Genomic DNA, 23,181 nt, shown 5'->3' on the forward strand with positions numbered 1-23,181 from the left:
TATATCGCGCCATCAAAGCGTTTTGCCGTCGAGATTTTCTCCCACCTGTATTTCAAGAATACCCCCGTGGGTTCTGCCTAAGCCTGTTGTTACATTGCAGATACCTGGAATTAGTAAAAACGTCATCCGTTGCATCTATTGGCCTCAGGCAACTCACCCTGTGGCACATTTCTGGAAAGTAAGGAGATACTGTGCGCGTGTATGCCGATGGCTCTGTCACACCATATGCCTTCCCTGCAGCCTTCGTCATTCCACATATGATCATCACTCGGCGGTTTAAACTAGACCATAGCTCAACATCAACTGCCGCAGAACTTGTTCCTATCCGGGAGGCACTTCGATTTCTGTCCGAGGAGCCTCCTCACGCATGGACCATATTCTGCGATTGCAAGCCAGCTCTTCAAACGATTGACTGTGTCCTCAGACGGGGCCCCTATTATTCCATGGCTATAGAAATTACAGAACGCCTCGACCACGCAACTAGAAATGGCCACAATGTCACCTTTCAGTGGATACCCTCACATTGTGGCCTGATCGGGAATGAATAAGCAGACGCTGAAGCGAAAACTGCTTTAGATAATGATTGTGAAGTACGCATTCCGTTCTCACGTACAGACACAAACGCCCTACTACGTCGCGTAAACCACAACTCTACGTTAGAACACTGGACCCAACCAGATCGACGATACAAGCGATTACAGAAATGGAACCAAGAAATGAAATTTCGTATGCCTCACAAGCTCAAAAAAAGCCACACGAGCATGGTGCACCGGATTCGCCTTGGTGTCGCATTCACCATCCGTTATAGACATATGATAGGTGCCAGTGATACTAGCCCAATCGGGCGACCACGTTTCGCCGCTTAACAACTCTAATCGCGCAGCGCGGAACGCGCCTGCATGTATCCGAAGTTTCTGGAAAGTTATCGATGCTTCTACCCGGCTTTCTGTTGTCGCCGAACCTTGTGTTATCTGATTTCATCGCGTAACGCGAATGGTGTAGAACTTTGTGGAAGGCACGCGGGTCCGAACGATTAGTCTGAACATTCGACGACTGCTCTATAAAAGCCGACGTGCTTGACCCGCTGATGAGATTTACGACGATCGCCGACTGTGTTCGCCGCTCTCGTTGTGCTTTAAGTGTAGCCTGTTTTGTGGGCACAGGTTCGCCCAATAAAAGCTAGTTTTTGCCTTTCACATTATTGCTACTGTGTTCTTTGACGTCACGACCACGTGACACTGTGAATGCTGTGAGGTGACAGAAACACTTGAACATATATTTTGTGTTTGTCCCGCATACGCGCAAGAACGACAGCAAGTTGTCTCTTCCATTGCAAAGATCCATGACAGACCGCTATCGGACGAGTTTCTTTTAGGTCCTTGGCCTAATGCAAACAGCACAGCCCTGGTAACAAGAGCCGCTATAGCTTTTCTCCAAGCCACTGGGCTGGACGCACGGCTTTAGAGAGGCCAGAACTCTGCGAATTTGTTATACGTATCTCTTCTATATAGCATCATCATTCATCAGCGCTTTCCCTCCCCGTCCCTGTTCCCCGGTGTAGAGTAGCAGGCCAGAGCAAGTTACAGCTCAGGCCGACCTCTCTGCCTTTCTGTAAATCAGTTTATCTCTCTCTCTCTCTCTCCTTCTCATCGGAATAGACACGTTCTCAAAGACGACATACCGCATTCAATGTCACATGATAATTGAGTGAGTGAGTGAGTGAGTGAGTGAGTGAGTGAGTGAGTGAGTGAGTGAGTGAGTGAGTGAGTGAGTGAGTGAGTGAGTGAGTGAGTGAGTGAGTGAGTGAGGAAACTTTATTGCACGTCCGGCGAGGACGCGAACTCGTCGCGCACACGGCTAGTCCCACGTCGGGACCGGCAGGTCTAGCCCATCGGCCCGGTCGCGGGGACGCCAGACAGTCCGGATTTGCTTGTCCAGAGAGGAGCTACGCAGAAGCGAGTCCCACTCCTCCTTGATGAACTTGGGGTATGTCGACCCGCGCTCTCAGAGCATGTGCGCTTGAGTGGAGGTCTGCCCGCAGGACGTGCAGGCGTCGTAGCGATATACGTCGGGGTAAGCCTCGTGGAGAACGGACAGACATAGATATGTGCTGGTCTTTAGGAGTCTAAGCGAAACGGCTTGCGTCCTATTCAACGTGGGGTGAGGGGGTGAAAAGACCCTTCTAGACATGCAGAAAAATTTAATAATCTTGTTGTGAGTAGCGGGAGCGTCCCTGTGGCCGTAGAGAGGAGGGGAGTCAGCGCTCCTTATGGAGCCGGCGTGGTCGATGAGGTCACGCGCAGCCTCGTGAGCAGACTCATTGAGGTTTGGAGGAGCACCGTCGGCCGAGCATACGTGATCGAAAAACCAGTGAATTTAATGATGTGTGAGAGCATATGGACTCGAGCCGCTAAGAAGACGAGCAGCTTGCTTGGCGATGCAACCCTTCTGAAAAGTCCTAACTGCCGTTTTGGAATCACTATAGATATCGGACCCACGACCGTCTAGCAGGACGAGGGCGATGGCAGCTTGCTCTGCGACTCCGGGGTCTGAAGGGCGAATCAAGGCGCTATTGGAAATCTTGCCGCTAGAGTCGACCACAACGACGGCAAAGGTCTTCCCGTCGCTGTACTCCGACGCGTCGACGAAGCTTGTTCTAATGTCTTGTTGCTTGATCTGTTTGAGGATGGCTGCTGCTCTGGCCTTACGTCTGCCCTCATTGTGGACGGGATGGACGTTTCGGGGTACAAGGGCCACTTCGAACTTGTCTCTAATGCACCTAGCGATCGGGGTACTGACCATCGGGAATCCCGCAATGTGGTAATCCAGCTCTTCGCGGATGTGTTTACATGCCGCTGTGGTGGTCAGACGAGTAAGTTGCGCGCCTTCTTGGGCTTCGGCAATCTCCTCGGTGGTTTTACGTTCTACGTTTTCAGGATATCCTCGGTATGGGTCCTGATGGGTAGCCCGAGAGCCCTCTTGACTACTTTACGGATCAGAGCGTTGAAATCATTCGGTAGGTTATCTTGGCTGTACAAGTTTTAAACAATGTTTTCTCATTTTTTACCTACTGTAATGTTACATCAGTTACCTTCCCTGCGCCATCCCACAGAGATTTTCTTTGCACAATAAAAAGTTAAAACCTTAACATTTTGTCGGTTATCAGGCCAAAGAAGCACACGGGCTGCAATCGATACTCAATTGGAGGGATCAAAGTCATTTTTTCTCCGCCTGGGTTTGTTTCGAGTGTAGACCATCGACATGTGCCACCATTGGAAGTAGCACATTAAACACAGCTTAACAAAACTATCGAATTTTAGGTACTCATCTTATTTTTTGACGGCACAACTTATCTTCAATTCATAGATTTCTGTAGACGATAGAGCAGGAGTTACACCACAGACACCTTTAGAACGGAAGAGATCATCCTGTTGGTCCAGCTGGAGACGCACCAAAACACAAAAGTTTTAAATCTTAACATAATATACCACATTTTCACCACTTGTACTCCCTCTTTATAAAAGCTGGCATGCCTTCGTCAAATGAACACGTACATTTCTTCGGTAAAACAGTACTGAAGTCCCGAATCTCCAAGCCGCCAATAGAACCGAAAAAACAGTTCTGGATCATGGACCGCAGTCTGTTTATTCATAGGATAGAGCCACCCAGCGTATTTCACTACACCGTGGGTCTTGGTAATAGTCCTAAACCAGTTCTGCAGAAACGCACAAGCTGGACGCTTATAAAAGGAAAATCACTTTCCACTGAATGTTACATGTGCAGCTTCGTTCTACAATCAGGTGGATGACTATTCACCCTTTCATTAACCTTCCTCCACCTTGCGGCCTTCCGCCAAATTGATTTGTCTTGTTCCGTGTCTCTGTACTTCAAGTTCTCGAATTATTACTTTGCGTGCTACTATCTGCTAGTCTCACAGCGCATAGTTATATAAGATGGTAGACCGACCGTCCCGAAAAGGCGTTGGCCTTGATCCAATCCCCAGGACAAAGATCATCTTTTAAAGCGAAGCTCTCTTTGCCTCTTCTCCGTACTTTCTGGGTGCTGCTGCTGTAATTGTCTTGCCATAAAAGAACAATTCAATAAGAGGGTACACTCGGCGTAGACTGGCAGCAGAAAACACATCACGGCTAGTATTAACCGCTTCCTCTAGCTGACGCGAGCATCGAAAAAAAAGAATGTGAAACGAACTTACATACCGTTTTTAGTTCTTTTTGGCTAAAACTAAAAAGATTTGCGTATAAATGGTCCTTGCGACTTATATTTTTCTTGCGTTACCAAGCAGAAAGCTGACGGCACGCCAGACGCGCCAGCTGCATGCGTCATGCGTCATGCGCCAGACACGCCACCGAAGTGAGCGAGGCAGGTTGTGTATGTGAAGTTCGCCTGTTCGACAACCCCTGTGTCTTTATTGGATTTAGTCTGGTTCGTAGGGCTCCCGGCCTATTCTTGCGTTCATTGTGCACTGCGACTGGGCACCATTGCACAAATGGACTACAGCAAGGGGAGAAATTTTGTTTCACAGTCTGCAACACATTTCAGGTAATTTAGGCTTTTACGGCACGGAACCGAGACTTGTGACGCATTTTGTTTGGCTAAAAACAGCTCTGCCGTCCTGGCCCCGTTAAAATTCGTACTGGGAGAAGTTTGCGACGCTTTCTATGAGCCCTAACATTATTGTAACGTATTCCGGCTCTTAAGGTTAACAACCTTAACGGCTCTTTCACACAGGCGTTTTCGCATTTGAGCCCCACCGAAATGAGGCCACCGTGGCAAGGATTCTATTCCGCGACCTGCTAAGCAGGAGTTCGTGGGGTTGAGTCCCAGTCACGGCGGCCGCATTCCGATGGCAGCGACATGCGAAAACACCCGTGTACTTAGATTTAGGTGCAAGTTAAAGAAACCCAGGTAGTACAAATTTCCGGAACCCGCCATGGTTCCTCAGCGGATATGGTGTTGGGCTGCTGAGCACGAGGTCGCGGGATTGAATCCCGGCCACGGTGGCCGCATTTCGATTGGGACGAAATGCGAAAACACCCGTGTACTTAGATTTATGTGCACGTTAAAGAACCCTAGGAGGTGAAAATTTTCAGAGTCCTCCACTACGGCGTGCCTCATCATCAGAATGTGGTTTTGGCACGTAAGACCCCCTAATTATAAAACAACTAATTTCCGGAGGTACACACTACGGTGTGCCGCTTAGTCAGACCGGGCTTCTGGCAGGCAAAATCCCATGATTTAATTCATTTAATCTTTATTTCGGTAGCTTTTTTGGCACTCTCGCCGCACCCGACTTGGCGACGCAGTTAGCGCAAAGCATCTAGGCCGCGTTACGCAGTTAGTTTCAAGTATGGTGAATCTTACTGGGACACGGTTGGCCGCTTTATCTTACCCCCTACATTATTGTAACTAATTTCGTTATTTTTTGGGGTACTTTTGAAGCACTGAATAGTTTCGACGCCGTTATCAAACGGCAGCTCGGCCGTGGTGACAGTCGCTTTGGCGTGCACTGAAACTTAGTGAGACCAGTTTGTGACGCTTTTGATGGTCCCGCAACAACATATACTTTCGGTACTCATGCTTGTCAAAAACGCGATCAGCTATTGCCAGGAGTGTTGCTTGCTCCGGCACAACGTGCGAAAGATAATGCCAAGTAGCTAAAGAACCAAGAACTCAAAAGCTCTGTCTTCGAACTATTGAAAAGAGGCTTTTTACCCATGCATTTATCTTGAGTGCGAGTAGGAGGTATTCTGGAGCCTCTAGCATGGTCTGGCTGAGAGCCTCTGTTGTGGCCACCTCTCTGTACACGTAGAGTACCATCGGTCGGCTGAGGCCAAGATATGGAAACGCGTAGTCGGCGGTGCATTTATGTTCTTAAAATGCAGAAAATAATGCCTGGGAATGGGGTATGCGTTGAAATCAGATGTTTTCATATTTTATGCTATTGTTTGAGATGAGCCGGGTATTTTCTATGCCATATCTACGTCGAAGCAAATTGCTTTGGCTTGTAATGCCACCAATTCACCACTTTTACACGCGTCCCCTCTACACGCAATATTCCTATAAGGTGTTAACAACCAAATTTCACATGCTTCTAATAACTTTTTTTTTAGTTTAGGCCATCCGGTGGGCCTCCCACGTGTGGGGATCCACATCGCGAGCGGGGTAATGAAGAAGAGGAGAAGACGATGAGGTTAGCCGGAGGAAGAAGCGAGAGATGGCCATCGGGTGGCCGTAGGTGACCGTGGAACGCTTTGCCGTTCGACCAGTGGAGCTTCCAGTGGAGTTGTTCTTGCCTCGCAGGGTTTTGGCCAAGGATTGAGTAGCTGTTTTTTTTTTTTTCTTTTATCGATTGTCAACTGTTTTGCTAGTCTCATTATTTAGCTAATCAGACCACGCAGATGCCCCTGTCTTCACCAGGACCAGGGGAAGCGGACCAGGGGAATAGCGGACCAGGGGAATAGATCCACAGTTACCTGTGAATCTATTCCTACGCAACGGCATCACGTCAGTTCCTGTGGCTCTTGTTACAACCAATAACGGAGTCATACGGATGAAGAATCCAAAAGCGAATCAGGCGTAATTGCGATCGGCGACGGCCCATTTCCAGAACATCACTGAGGTCCGCCAGCTTGGCAGAGGTGGTGCCCTCTGCTTTTCAGTAGACCAATCCTGTGTACAAGACCTTTTAAAGTGTTCGCTGTTTGCCGCCATTCCGGTGAGCACATTTAATCCTCCCCACTTGGCATGTGCGAAAGGGCTTGTCCGTGGCGTCGACGTGAACATGACACCGGCAGAAGTATTAGAGATGCTTTCATCGGTGGGTGTAATTTCAGTTTATCGGTGTGGACGTGTGGTCGAGAAAAGCAGGATCCCTACTGAATCGATCATAACCACATTTGTAGGGACAATTCGACCCTCAGAGATAAAGGCATGGCCTCTAATATACAGAGTGGAACCTCTGTCTCCTCGTCCCCTCCAATGTGCGAAATGCTGGCGCTACGGACACACGTTAAAATGATGTAGATCTGCTCCCAGGTGCCGAATTTGTGATGAAGAGCACAATTCTAGCGAGTGCAAAAGCAAGGAAGAAAGGTGCTGCCTCTGCAATGAGGAGCACTCTGCTGATTATTCTAATTTCTCAGCAAAGGCACGGAAAATTCAAATTCTGGAAATCATTGAACGAAGACGTTTCTCCCCTAGAGAAGCCGTAGCTGAAATTCATTCTAGGACGCATGGATACGCCGGCGTCACAGCCCGCCAGGCGACAGCAACGGATGCGTCTTTTTCACTATCTATTGCTGATGCCATCGAAAGGGCAATGGAAACATCTATGGAGCGCCCAGCTTGAAACCTTTGTGAGTCCGTGACACAAATTGTAACTAGCCAGATGGCGCAGATATTCGGAACAACAACAGCAGTTGGTATAACTTCTCAACCAACTGACTGTCCACGTCCTTCAAATGACGAAGTTACCGCCAATTGCACGTCGCAAGATGCCGAAATCCTAAGCCCATCCGTCGATGTTCACCAGAGCCAATGCACCGGCTTCAACGATAACACACAGGGTGCAGATGAAATGGACATGGATCCTCGATCGTTAAAACGATGTAGGTCCCCTTTGTCGAAAAAAGCTACGACTCTAACTCAGTCAAAGACAAAAAAGTATCAGAAAGACAGCCTTACAAAGGAAGATTTCTTAAAGGAAAACATTTTAAGTAAGGCAGTTACTGAGTCATACTTACGCAACCATAGGTCTCCTCAAACTTTTTCATTGAAATTTACTCAATTTACTCTGCAGCAACAGAGTTATTGTATTTATCATCGAAATTCTCCCCGGATATTATTGCTTTGCAAGAAGCATGGCTTTCAGGACATACATATATTCAATTGAATAACTATCGACCTTTCCGACTGGACCGTCCATCGACGGGCGGGGGTTTAGCTTCCTTTATCAATAACAGAATTAGCCTTAAGGCAAAGATTTCATATAAACATGTCTCCCGAAAGTGAACTTTTTGCATTAGATATGACCATACCAGGGTGTTTACCTTTCGCGTTAGTAAATTTATACTTTCCGGCGGGTGTGCAGAACACTCGATGTTTGAATTCAGCAGTGACTTCATGGTGTAAGGACAAAATTTTTGCTGGAGTTCAACTCCCATCCCACGTGCTGGGGCTTTCGAACTGACCAATTTGGCAAACGCTTGTGGGATTGGGCTATAGATAATAATCTGTCCTGTCTGAACTCTAGAATTCCTACATATGTTTGTAAACAGTCCCGCTGCGCATTGGATTTAACTTTCGTAAGTTCGTCCTTCACTAGCTCTTCCTGGACAGCCTTGGACTGTGCAACGAACAGTGAACACTTTCCAATAATGGTTGAAATCGCTAGCTCGATTATGCCTTCATGCTGCCAGGTACGCGCATTAGTAGATTACAATTAATTTAATTCGATCTTAAGGTACATTTGGCTTTTCATTCTGAAGAGCATGAAGACACCAAGGCTATGAAACTTTGTGCGGTAATTAAAAGAACATACAAAAAGGGTGAATTCAGTGTTACATCTGCAAATCAAACATCTTATAACCCTTGGTGGAATACAGACTGCACGCGAGACCACCGACGCCGACAGGCTGTTTGGAAGCAGCTCCTCTACAACCAGTACCCCAAAAATTGGTCTGATTACAAGTTTCACGCTGCTGTCTTTAAACGTACAGTTGCTAAAGCTAAATAGGAATATAATAGGAAACACTATGATTTCCTTTCTAAATCTAAAAACAAAAAATCGTTGTTTAGATATATGAGATATCGGAAAATTCTGCCATCGCCAACTAATATTGATTACGTCAATCTGCCTCCCCATGAAATGAGAAAATCTCTTGAACTCCTTGCTAAAGGCTTTGAGAGTAGATTCACGTCATCGATGTCGTATAATTTGCAAAAATTAGCCCCATCATTAGTGTATACTGAAGTTACATTGCCTGAATTAGCTCAAGTGATTCGAAACTTACCTTTGTCAGCCCCTGGTCCTGATGGAATTACCGTTCACATGATAAAAATTTTATTTGAACTATCTCCTGGAGACCTTCTAAACGTTATAAGCTATTCCTTACACAAAGCCTAGATACCTTACGATTGGAAAGTAGCTGAAGTAATCCCGATACCTAAAAAACAAGGACTAGGTTATAACATAGAAAACATCAGACTTATTTCCCTTACTTCTAATATGGTCAAACTTATAGAGATGGTATTACACTACCGAATTACTACCTGGATCACGAATAATTTAATACTAAGTCCAAATCAAATAGGCTTTAGAGCTAATTGCTCAATATGGTGTCCCCATACTGATTTAGAGAGCCACATCCAACTTGCCCGGAAAAGGAGAGAATATTCTGCTTTGATGAAATTAGATATAGCTAAAGCTTATAACAGCGTGGAACATTGAATTTTACTGGATATTCTGCAGCGTCGTAATTTCCCCAATTATACTACCGCGTGCGTGGCAGAATTTTTGTGATCAAAAGAATTTTATTGCTTCAAGGACGGATGTTGTTCGTGTAAATTCAGACAAACTCGTGGAGTGCCCCAAGGAGCTGTTCTATCCCCAATATTATTTAATATATTAATGAGATCCATCCCCACGTGTCAGGACCTGCACGTTTACGTGTATGCAGATGACATTGCATTCTTTGCGCTGCCATTAACATTAACACTTTATACCAAAAATTACGAAGATACATGATTATTCTAGAAGTATGGCTTCTGACAATTTGTATGTCATTAAACGTAAGCAAAAGCGACATTTTAGCGTTCTCGGTGATGGATCCGGTTTCAATTTCTATACCATATAAGCGGGAACCCATTCCACAGGTTCAGTCTCTAAAGTATTTGGGAATCACATAAAATAGAAAACTCAACTGGAGTCCACACATAGAGAGTGTCGCAGGTAGAGTACAACGTGCTTTAGATATTCTGCGCAGAATGAGTAACCGAAAATATGGACTACGTAGGGATTCACTTTTGACGATTTATAAAATGTATATGCGCCCCATATTGGAATATGGGTGTGTCTTGTTCTCAGGCGGCCCTGCATATAAAATAAAGCCTCTGGTTCTCTTGGCGCGTGAGGCCCTACGCCTGTGTTTGGGACTCCCCAGGTTTGTGGCTACTAATGTTATCTACCAAGAAGCGCGCCTTCCAACATTGCCCTGAAGATTTCGCATCTTAACAATTCAAGCATTTCTGAAATTTTACAGCTTGCCGCTTAGACGATCTGAATACGCATTCATTATTGATCCAAATTCCTTCTTCCTTGCTCATTAGCCTCGCTTTCACACTCCACAGATTATATTTGTACAAAAACAATTAGATAGCTTGAATGTGAACATTCGAGAAGTAATTCCGTCAATGACTCACATCAGAATATTAAGATAGAGTTTGATGACATTTTCCCGCCAAACCAAACTCTAAGTTTCAATCAGCCACTTATTTAAATAACCTGTTGCAAGATTACCTAGCACACATGCAAACAAATAACACAATAGCTACAGACGCTTCAGTGAACAACGAAAAGGCAGGTGTAGGCATCTTCTCGCTTCCGCTTGGCTGGTCATTCTCCTTGAGACAGCCACATTTCACACCTGTTTTTGAAGCCGAGCTTCTAGCAATTAGGTTAGCGCTTCGGAAAGTCCCGTCGAACTCAATAAGTGCGGTTATTAAAACAGATTTCCTTTCGGTCTGTACTTCGCTTACAGCTTCATCTAATTCGTCACCTCTAAAGACGTTTCTAACATTAGTTCCTCCAGAGTTGAATTCTCTAAAACTATTATAGGTACCTGGCCATTACTGCTTGCATTCAAATGAAATAGCAGACTCATTAGCGCGAGCATCCCTGAGTGGACATATATTGCCTGTTCTTCCTTTGGTGGCGCACATCACAGCAATCAGATAAAGAAAATATTCAATTCATAGAGATGTCAGTGAATCAATAACAACATGGACAGAATAGCATAACCTCATATTTCTGTGGAAAATCCAGTGGTGTCCATCAACAGAATCAGAAGCAGCGATCACGAGATTACGCTGCCGTGTCCCTCCATTAAACCTATATTTGCACAGGACTGGTCTGACGCTATCGCCTCTGTGTCCATACTGCCAAAAAGAGAATCACTAGATCATTATTTTTTGGTATGTCGACGATACAAATTGTCAAGAAAAAGACATCTAGAACTGCCGCTCGCTAAATTAGGGTTAATGTTATCACCAGAAATCATACTATCTTTCGGTGCATCAGTTCTAGGGGTCAGCCACAGGGAAGCATTTTATGCCGTTTGCAGTTACATACCGTCAACAAAACGAATAACTTATTTATTTTTGTCTTTTAATTTGTGTTATTGTACGTTTCCTTATCTCTCTTTCTTGATTTTTTTTTCTCTTCGAATAAGTAGCACTTCAAAAGAATAGGTAATCGTTTCAGCACGCAATTCTTGGCCAATGCCCCAGTGTGGGTATGAGCCATAACATGAGGCCATCATCATCTTCATTATCATCCATGTAGCAATAAATAAGTTCCACTGGCAGTACCCTAGTGAAATATTTACATTGGCGCAGTCGAAAATGGGAGCCTGTGGAGAAGAAGATGAACGTCGCGTTCAACGAAGGATGAACTACCATGGAAGGCTACAAAGCAAGTGACGAACAACATGCCGGGCCAGTGGAGGATGTCACCACACCTGATGTTCTAAGGAGCACTCCAAGGGCCTCCGGTTTAACGGCTGACGACACCGTCACTAAAGGTACCATTCCTGCCTCCAATGAACAAGACGAGTCTGAAACTATTTTAAAAGGACCGACCCTAACTCGTGAAACTCAGCTAGCTGTAGCGCCACCAGGCACTGATATAACTGAACGCACTGCTTGACCTTCAGAAATGCCAGATGAAGCAAGAGCAGCACCTGGTAGACCTTCTTGTTACACTGTCAAGATCTGGAAACAAGAGAGAAGAGCATTTCTTAAAACCAGACATATCTGATGACAATTCGTTCGAAGTACATACTTACCTTCATTTTTATGAGTGCTTGTTCCATGAACCAATTGTTGAGTGGCGCGGATCGCATGCAGAACATGTGTGGCAACGCACGGAAATGGTACAGTCTTCGGTTAAGTTCAAAGTTGAACGAACCATGGAATGAGTGGGAGCAGAGTTTCTCTCGAGCATTCAAAAAGAATCAGGTGTAACGTTGGAATAACGCCATATCCTACAGACAGAAAGCAATAAACCTCAAAGAGTATGTGTTGGAAAAGTAGCACTTCATTTGTACAGCCGAGCCGAAACTTCTAGAAACGTCTGTTCTCACCCTCATTATACACCGTATGACAAGAGAGTGCCAGAAACAAGTTCTAGCTAGGTCGCCAAGCACAATGGACCAACTGCTTCAGTCACTGTCGTACCTTATTACGGCAGATTTTAATGTGCCATCAAAGAGACAAGAGTCACAACTCTAGAGCGAGCGATAAATCCACACGAGGCTCTCTACTTCATAACCAGCCATACCTCCAAATGTCGAGGCACCACTGAATCCCACCAAAGTGCTAAAAATACGGTGTTCCTTGTTAAATCCGACGTTCTGACAGTGTCGATGCTCGTAAACAACCAAAACATATCAGGATTGATTGACACTGGTGCTTCCGTGAGCCTAATTCATGAAACTGTAGTTGAGTCAACCACCATAATATCCGGAAAACCTATTCGTGTGTGTAGATACGGTTGTTCATCTCCGGATTACCATAGACAACAGCAGCTCTTGAGTTTGAAGGTCAGAAGTTCAAGGTGGAAGCACTCGTCGTGTCAGCGGTGAACTTCACCTTTCTTTTATCACGACCTGACATGAAGAATATGAAGATCAACATATACTATGGAATGACGAGGTGACTATTGAAGAACCTGAGGAAGATATGTGTTTGACGGAAAAACCTGACGAGCGAAAGGCATCATTGCGCAGCAGATGTGCCGCGGAAGTTCCCCGAGTTAATCTGCGTTGGGCCATATCCCGAAGCCACAACCGCGATTGAAGTGCCGTTCTTGTTGCGCGACAGCACAGTGGTCAGAAAAAAGCCGTATATTCTTAGCGATGAAAAGGAAGTATGGCCAAGACAAGAACTTCAAGGCATGTTAGAAACATGGATTTTTAGGCCATCGACATCCTGGTTTGATTCCCTTATTGCCATTGTACCAAAGGAAGATGGATCATTCCGAGTGTGCACTGAATACCGAATGATACACAAGCAGGCTGATCTTTTTCCATACCTGATGCCTAGGATAGATGACATCATTGACGAGATTGGATGCGAATGGTTTTCACGTATAGACTTACACAAGGGGTACTGGGAAGTACCACTGAAAAAAGCGACCAAGAAGTTTACGGCATTTGTCACACCATTCGACATCGAGTATAATCAGTTACCATTTGGCTGGAAGAATTCGGGGTTGTGGTTCCACATGATGCTGAACGAAACGCTGAGCAAATTCATTGGGAAATTTTGCAATGTATATGTGGATTATGTCATTGCCTACTCCAGAACAAAGGAAAACCACGAGGAACATTTGTGTAAAGTACTTGAGGCAGTAAGCACCGCACGACTTAAAATTGACATAAAGAAAAGTGAGTTTCTTTGCAATAAGGTGGGTTGCCTCAAAATGGTGTTTGATGGTGAAACGAAAAGCACCAAGGAAGAGAGTATTCAATGCATGAAGAAAATGGCGAAGCCGTATGATGTTCTTTCCCTCCAAGTGTTTTTTGGGACTAGCGGGCCATTTCCGTGCAGTCATAAGCGACTATACCAGATAAACCAAATGCGTCACCGCATTGACCCAAATAGTCGTGCCATTTATGGGGTCACAAGAGTGTCAGAACAGCTACAATGAGCTTGTTCGCATCATTTCATCAGAAACCTGTATTAATGCTTCCCGACTTTCAGCTGCCCTTTCAGCTCTATACCGCCGCATATTATTATGGAGTAGGCACCATGCTCTACCAGCGCGATGCTACAAAGCACCAAGGAAAGGAGCTGAGAGTAGTAGGTTACTACTCTTCCACTTTTACGAAGACACAAGACAACTATGCAACTACGGAGAAGGAAGCACTGGCGATGGTGCGGGCCTTGCAATGCTTCAGAAGCTACCTGGAATGCAACCACTTCGAGCTGTTCACAGACAACTAGGCGTTGACGTACCTGTTAGAGCTATCAGGCAGAACAGCTTGATGGGTTAGCAAAGTACAACAACGAAGTGTTGACATCATACATCGCCCGGGACAGAACCATCAAGATGCCGATGCCCTAACTCGACTCCACGTGCCGCATGATGCCCCAACTAGAAATATAAACATGTAACAGCTTTCGGAAGGCACGCAGAAAATGGAAGTAAAGAATGGCAAAATAGACCAGTAGACCAAAGTGCCAACAGTCCTGAATCTTTACCCCACTAGTCCAGAGTCACGAGGACATGACGGATTGTGGAAGACATACCACAAATAGCCCAGCGTTTCACTTGCAAAAACATGACACATCACAAGTTATGTGAAAACTTATCATCAGTGTCAGCTTGTTATAGCCAAGTACAAGCCTTGAGGTAACAGGATGGTCTTGTCAGAATATTGCGATATCTCCTTCGAGGTTGTGCATCTTGATTTCGCTGAAATCAAAAAGAAGGGGGAGGGCGTTAGGAGGACGCAAGTATTCCTTGTCGCCGTGGACGAGTGCCCGCGTGTTGTAGCCGCCAAAACTGGAAAGGAGGACGTAAACTGCGAGATATCATTACTGGAACGCGAAATCTTCAAGAACGTCAGAGTCGTCGTCGCAGACAATGTTCCAGCCTTTAAAAGCGAGAAACTGCTACTTTGGGCTGAGAAAAGAAATATCACCCTTCCCTTCCGTACACCTTACCATCCGGAAGCAAATTCCTTTGCAGAGCGAGTGATAAGGGACTTGAAGATATACATACGATTATCCCCAGAATTAAAAGGCGGCTGGAAATGTGCCTTGAAAGCCGCTGTTGTACATCACAACAGATCATATCCAGCAGGCCTGAGATGCAGCCCCCATTTTGCGGCATTCGGAACGAGCTCATGGCTGCCAGCAAACCACGAATTGGGCTAAGTGAAATGAACTGGTTTAAAGGAACATCCCTAGACTTCTCATCAATGACAAAAATATAGAGCGACAATGAAAAAGAAGTTTGACCGCAGACGCTGCACAAAGATGCCGGAGATTGAACCAGATTCGTGGAGGTTAGTTCGAAAGGGACTTGATTCGAAAATGCCGTTTACAATACATTAAAACACCATCAGGACAACTAGAAAACAAGGACTGTTGAAGACAATATACTACCAAGAACCCTGTGGAAAAGTTGAAAAGGCTTCAATTGTGAACGTGCTCCCGTATTATCATCGTGGGGGCCAGCACAACCGATCGGGAGTGTGTGGCGATCCACATCGCGAGCGGGGTAATGAAGAAGAAGAGAAGACTATGAGGTTAACCGAAGGAATGTAGCAATAAATGGTTTCCACCGGCAGTATCCTAGTGAAATCTTTACATTATGCTTATGCCGTCCGGTGGAACTTCGTACGTGAACTACTGCTGCTTACCTGGTGCCACAACGTTGGATGCATGCACAAAAAGCCCGGAGCGAGCATTTATATGGAGCAAAATAAATATCTCATTTACAAGGAGTCTTGCGTCTACATTATGAAATTGGGCGTGGCACAGATTCGTTGCAGGCTTGTAAACATCATTCGCAATCACTTTTACTAGATAATAAAACGATTCCGCAAAAGTCCGCGCGTGGTTGAGCAGGACAACCAAATAAAAAGGGAAAAAGACACGCCGCTTAGCGTAGCCAGCATAACGCATGCTAGCTAGCGTTGTAAGCGCGCGCCCAAACCAAAAGCACGTGTTAATCCTGTCTGCTGAGTCCGCTACTGTAAATTCGAGCGCTGGGCTCTATGGGAGTGTCCGCTCTGGTTGGACGTCTTTCTCTATGGTCATGCCGCGCGTGCCGCTGAGTTTCTCACAATACCACTAGATGGCACTCGCATCCGCGCACCCCCGCCGGTGCCGCCGCGGCAGGGTTTCCCAGTTTCTGCGTATTTCACGTAGTCTGCTGGCTTTTCTGCGCGACAAAAATGCAGGTGCTGGGTGGTGCAGTTCGCGTGCTGGCCTGTGATAGTGTAAACATTTCCATCGTCCATAGGCTGAAGAGAGCGCTTGGAGCTGGCGTCTCAACAGCGAGCTCGCCACGTATGCAAAAGTAGCACGTAAACACGCGCCAGAATAATGGCTCCAAAGCGTGCACACAGCGTCGAAGACACCGAGGCCCGAAAGAAGCGTCACGCGGTACATGAGCGTCTTCGCTACGCAGCGATACGTGGCGCAGATCGCAAAAATACGTATACAATGATTACATACAATTACTATCGCTACTTGAAATATGCGCAAGGCCATACTGCAAAAAAAGTCTAACACTTCTGCCACAATACGATGTGCCATGTGCGGCAATGAGAATGCTTAACCCTCTCCGAGATTATGAACAATGGCGCACAACAACGTATCAAGCAAACACGTCTCCCCGTGTATGCTGTCGACTACGCACACGAACAGCAGTGCTGCACGCAAGGTAATGTTTAGCATCAACTCACCACTCTCGTATTGGACTAAACGCTGAAGAAAATACACATTCTCCGCCAACATCATCGCTAAATATCGTCAATCAAAGCAGAAAGCATATAAAGCTTCGCTTACATCGATTCCCATAGTGCATGGTACACGCCTTTCTTTCCCCTGTCTGTTTCTTTTTTAAGTGCGATGTTTCACTTCCGAAAAACCATTATGAGGGATTCCTTCGTTTTCTCGTGTTACATGCCTGTCGACATTGTTTTCGATTCTTGAATAATTCTCTTAAACTCAGTTTTTACTCCAAATGGGATCCGATGAAGCATCAATTTAAAAGAAACTGTGTGTTTCATACCTCGTTCGACAACTATAAGTATTTCGCTGCTATATTGCAGTTCGCAGTAATTGTGATATTGCGTTCTATCACGGCGTTGACATTAGAGCCTATAAAAGTACTTAACGAAATGACATTGACTGCCGCTCCAGAAATGTTCCATTTATGATTACCCTACCTTCACAGGGACACCACCACTTAAAGAACTAATTGAGGGAGATTACACAATTCTTCATGCTGACCGCAGCTGTGGAGTAATACGCCCCCTTAAAAGCGGTAAGTTAAACATTTTTGCTTTGATTACAGCACTGAACAAACTGAACGAAATGCTCAATACTCTTCCTACTCAGAAAGCAGTCCAGTGTAGCTGGTATTGTACTTGGTAAGAAAACGAAGAATTGGACATAAATGGCTTAGGCAATGCGTAGAAAACATATTTGTGCCAAAAGAAGTAAAGCACACCCGTTTTCGTCAGAATTATAGGTGTGCTATAATATTAAAAAAGGTAGTGACAGAACTGGGATCATTGTAAGCCCTCTTGTCCGGCAGGTTAAATAGGCTTGTTATAACGAACGTATCAAAGATCACAAAAAAGCAACACTAAGTAAGGATTGAAGAAGTTTTGAGTACTCCTTCTGCATCGGTTTCAATTGAAGCACTTCGTTATTAGCGGCTAGTGTGACGTGCAAATATTGCAAATTTGACTTTCGTGCCCAGATCTGAGCAAAATGGCACAAGCATGATGTGACAAATATTAGAATATTTGCGCATATGCTTACACTATTTTTCCATTGGGGATGCCTAAAACTCACAAGATTTAGTGAGACTGCTGTGAACATGACGCCGCGATTGTTATAATTTGAAGTGGGTTTGTCAATGAGCTTTCAGAAAACTGCTTAACCTCCATTTGGCCCGTTTAATGGCGTTGTGTGAAATACTTACGAAGTTTTCCCGCTTCCATGACAAGGCCGAAAACGGCACACATTGCGCGTTGAAAAAAAAGGGATTCTCTCTGTGGCTGGCGTGTACCGAAAGATTGAAGTAGGTGGGATAATTATGTCCTTTGAAAATGCTATAGGAACTTTTGTACCCTCGTGCTTTCTATACGCTATGTGATGTCGCTGTTTTAAATGCCTAAGCATTTCTTTATTTACCCAACGAGAAAACCATGTTTCACGTAAGACAGAAATGTGGGCCGACCCGCGGCGGAGGTGAAAAAAAATTCAAGAGCCGCGTTTCCATGAATGCGACAGAATGCGATAGTGGTGCACCATATTCTCGAGCGCCTCACGAGTAATGCGATGCGCCAGTGTTTACATGTAGCGCATCACCGCTGATGCAATGCTGGCGGCACACGATGCGGCACGTCGAAGACAAGACAGTGCATCAGACGCTTGCGGCGCCATGCCACAGCTCGAGGAGAGCAGCCGATCCGCGGCAAATTGCATTTCTCTTGAATTCCTAATGTCCTGCCATCGTGTTTACATGCACTGCGAAAGTCGACTTCCTCGTTTCAATCCATCCCTGTCGGACGCATTAATGTAACGCGCTTTCCTGGTGCAGTAGCGCCTTTACTTGCATAAGATTCGCTAGAAAGTTGATTTGATGCGATGCGCCAATTGTCGCATTCATGCATAAAGGGCGCCGAGTGCCCGGCAAAGTGAAGAGAAAATTGCATACATTGTTTTGGAATCGTCCATACAATATAGATAGAGCGCGCAGCAGCGAGCGGATTTACCTTCACGCTGCCTGCCATGCGAACGAAGCGGCGATAAGACAGCGCTCGCAAATCTCTCAGCTCACGATCCACCCTGCGCCTTTCGCAGATCGCTTTCAAAATATGGGCCCATGCGTTTCTTTTCAACGCGAAGCAGCGAAAACACAGCGCGAAGCTATGAGCTCTCTGCACTCTCTGTCTGCATCGCACATCGCGTACAAGATCTGGTCCATGCAGCGCATAATGGCTCGACGCGGATGTATGGGGCGCTAAAGAGCGATACCACCAATGCACGTGGCGCCGCAACCTGCAGTAGTTTGCTTGCCTCATCAATTCGCCTTGCGCCGCCGTCCGCACCAGTTTATGTTCCCGCAGCGCTGTAGTATGTACCGGTCTGAGTCGAGATGAGCAAGTGGTGTAGAATGCTTGAGTTTACTTAGACAACTTGCCAGAGGAGTGTCTGCTTGAATTTGTCAAGGCGAAAGCCTTAATGCCTCATTTCAATGGCTCATACCCGAAATAAAGCGGCGTTTGGTCCACTGATGAAAAAGATCACTGATGCAAAAAGTATCATCATCATGAATGGCTCATAACCTCGTAATCAAGCAAAGATGCTGTGGCTCGATATGAATGAGGAAACGAGAGAAAGAACGGAAGAAGGAACGAAAGTGTACACGAAGGAAAGAACAAAGAAAAAGTAAGATAGAAAGCAATAACAAATTAGACAAAGGAAGAGAGAGAGAGAAACACGGAAAGGAAGAGAGAACGAAAGAAAAAGCGAAAAAACCCTTAGGTAGTGCATTAGGTGCTCGCATAAGTCTTTGAGGAGGTCGACCTACAGCCTAAGTCATTTACTCCACCCTGCGGCTCCTTATGTCTTGCAAATATTCTTAAAAAATTATGCGGTTTTACGTGCCAGAACCACTTTCTGATTATGAGGCACGCCGTAGTGGGGGACTCCGGAAATTTAGACCGCCTGGGGTTCTTTAACGTGCACCTAAATGTAAGTACACTGGTGTTTTCGCATTTCGACCCAATCGGAATCCGGCCGCCGTGGTCAGGGTTTCCATCCCGCGGCCTCGTGCTTAGCAGCCCAGCACCATAGCCACTAATCAACTACGGCGGGTCTTGCAAGAATTCTGACACATCTAATCGTGTAACTTAATGCATTACCACATGTGCAGCAGGCTTTTGCCTTCCCGTGTTACACGAGTGTAACATGCTGCCAAGCTTTTTGTTTTCATGGTCTCCTGAGCAACATACGCGAGGCACGTTGTTTACCATTTGATTTTATAGAGAACCTAATGTCAGAGACAAACGATAAATGCTTAATGTGTAATTACATCATTTGTAGGTGGTTATTTATTGAAGAATTCTAGTGTGTCACACTACTATTATTTGCATTCTTACCAAGGGCACCAACATAACTATATGAAGCATTAACTTCCGATTCCCCTAAAATAGGGGAATGATATGTGTAAAGGGTAGCAAACGTTCCGTTTTCCTGGTCTAATTAGGGGCGCTGCAAATTATTACTCATTCCTAGTTTTCTCTAAACTTGAAGTGTCATAAGAGACTCGTAGTTGGTTTGTCTATAGTGACTTTAGTGAACCGAACAGTGCACGTGGTATTTAATTCAAGAAGGGTCCCATTAGAAGTGATACGCTGGCAAAGTTCAAAACGTGCGCGTTAAATGAGGCTTTACAATCAACTTCTATACAAGTGCTCTGGAGCGTTAACAGTGTGTTTTACGAACGGGTTAAAATTTAGCCCCTTACATTGATACAAGTAAAGTATCGGCAACAACTACATTTAGCATATATAGAAGTAGCAATAAAGCAAATTTATGTGTGAAGTTACATGCATGCGGACAAAATACGGCATTTTTAAAAACTTGCATTAAGAATTGCTTGAAAGTGTTGCATGTTCTTTTTATTAGATGTCCCAGCGTCCCGAGCCAACTCTACACAGGTTTTATATGCTTCGAGAATAAAGGGCATGTGATGGGCAATGTGTAGGTACAATTCAACTGTTTCGTGTAATCATGGCGCGTGCACTGAATCGCGTTTGGAAAAGCTCGAGAGCGTATCAGATTCCATTTTACTAGTGGCGCAATTTTAATCACGCAGGCACTGACTAAGTGTACCAAAAAGCAAGCTGAAGATATCGAAACTGCAGAAAATATGTGTTATGAGATAAATATGCGTTAAATAAAAACAGCTCGTGCAAAAAAAAAGAAAATCTCTTGGAAGTGGTCAAAAGTGCCAAGTATTAAGCTGCGTTGTGCAGCGAGAGGGGAGCACTCTGGGCGACACAAAAGCTATATTTGGTACAAATGGGGCGCCTCTTAAGTACAATGTGCGGAAATTTTAACGTTTTTGGTTTACTTATTGGCGTTAGTAATATACGTTAATTTAACTCTTGTTTTTTTATAGTAATGTCTATGAGCTATAGCAGGTTAGGTCGGTGTTGTCGGTGAGCTAAACGAGGCACCTTGTCTATTTTTATTTTACAAATGAGGACCGCGTAAGGGGAGTTGTTTACGAAAAGTTCAAATTCGGTGAGGTAATTGCGCCATTACAATCAATTACGTATTCAGGTGCTGCGGAGGGTTATGATTGCTTTAGAAGTGCGCGAAATTCAGTTTGTTCCCTGTCAGAAAGACAAATGCCACCGAGATGAAATTTCGCGAACCTAGAGGGAAGGCTTCGGAAAGTGCGTGTGCGAAGTTGAATGTCTGTGGAATAAATGCATCGTTTAAGGAATCTTTCTTAAGCAACTGTTGTAAAGTGTCTCATGGCGGCTATCATCTATGCTTTCTAATGTGCTGAGATAGATTAGGTCACACCAAGTTTTGTCATCGTCATCCTAACTATCCTATTTTCCTGTACATTGGAAGACGAAGGCCCCTCCTAGCGATATTCAATTAGCGTGTTCCACCCTTGCTGACTCCGACGTGTACCTGCGAATCCCAAGAACTAATCTTCTGTCCTCCTCGACTGGGGGGGGGGGGGGGGGGGGAGGGGCAATTTCACTTCGTTGGTACCCACTCTGTAACTCTAGTGGTCCACCTGTTATCTGCGCTGTGTATTACATGACCTGACCAGCTCACGTTTTACTTGCTCACGTCGACTATAACATCGGCTACCCCCGTTTGCTGTGTGAACTACACCACTCTCTTCACTTCTTTAGCGTTATGCCTCACATTTCTCGCTCCATTGCTCTTTGTGCGGGCTTCAAGTTCTTCTCGAACTTCTTTGTTACACTGAAACTTTCTGCCCTATATTTCAGCCCTTGTACAGCGAAATGATTCCAGACGTTTCTTTTCAAGGACTACGTTGAGGACCAAGTTTATTTGATGCAATGAGGGTGGTATGAAATGAAATATGTGACGAAAGATTTTGGTTCCTGGCCTGATTAGAAGCGTTGCGAATAATTACTAGGCACTCCTATTTGGCAATTTCGAAAGGCTTATATGAGGTTAGTTATAGCTATACTTGATGTTTGTTTAGTATTACGAACAGGTTATCGGTAATCTGTTAAGCGCAACGTGTGTGCAGATATGGCAGCTTTAGCAGTAAATTACCAATGCAAGCTCCTGGAGAGTTATGATCATCATCATCAGCCTGGTTACGCCCACTGCAGGGTTAAGGCCTCTTCCATACTTCTCTACTACCCCGGTCATGTACTAAATGTGGCCATGTTGCCCTTGCAAACTTCGTAATCTCATCTGCCCACCTAACTTTCTGCCGCCCCCTGCTGCGCTGCCCTTTCCTTGGAATCCAGTCCATAACCCTTAATGACCATCGGTTATCTTCCCTCCTCATTACATGTCCTGCCCATGCCCATTTCCTTTTCCTTGATTTCAACTAAGATGTCATTAACTCGCGTTTGTTCCCTCGCACAATTTGCTCTTTTCTTATCCCCTAACGTTACATTTATCATTCCTCTTTCCATAGATTGTTGAGTCATTCTCAATTTATGTAGAACCCTTTCCGTAAGCCTCCACGTTTCTGCCCCGTACGTGAGTACTGGTAAGACACAGATGTTATACACTTTTCACTTGAGGGATAATGGCAACCTGCTGTTCATGATCTCAGAGTGCCTGCCAAACGCATCCCAGCCTATTCTCGTTCTTCTGATTATTTCACTCTCATGATCCGGACCCGCAGGCACTACCTGTCCTAAGTAGAAGTATTCGTTTACCACTTCCAGTGCCTCGCTACCTATCATAAACTGCTGTTCTCTTCCGAGAATGTTAAACATTATTTCAGTTTTCTGCAGATAAATTTTTAGACCCACCCTTCTGCTTTGCCTTTCCACGTCAGTGAGCATGCATTGCAGTTCGTCCCCTGAGTTGCTAAGCAAGGCAACATCATCAGCGAACCGCTAGATACTAAGGTATTCTCCATCAACCCTTATCCCAAATTCTTCCCAC

The sequence above is a fragment of the Dermacentor andersoni genome, chromosome 7 (genome assembly GCF_023375885.2).
Source record: "Dermacentor andersoni chromosome 7, qqDerAnde1_hic_scaffold, whole genome shotgun sequence".
Lineage (NCBI taxonomy): Eukaryota > Metazoa > Arthropoda > Arachnida > Ixodida > Ixodidae > Dermacentor > Dermacentor andersoni.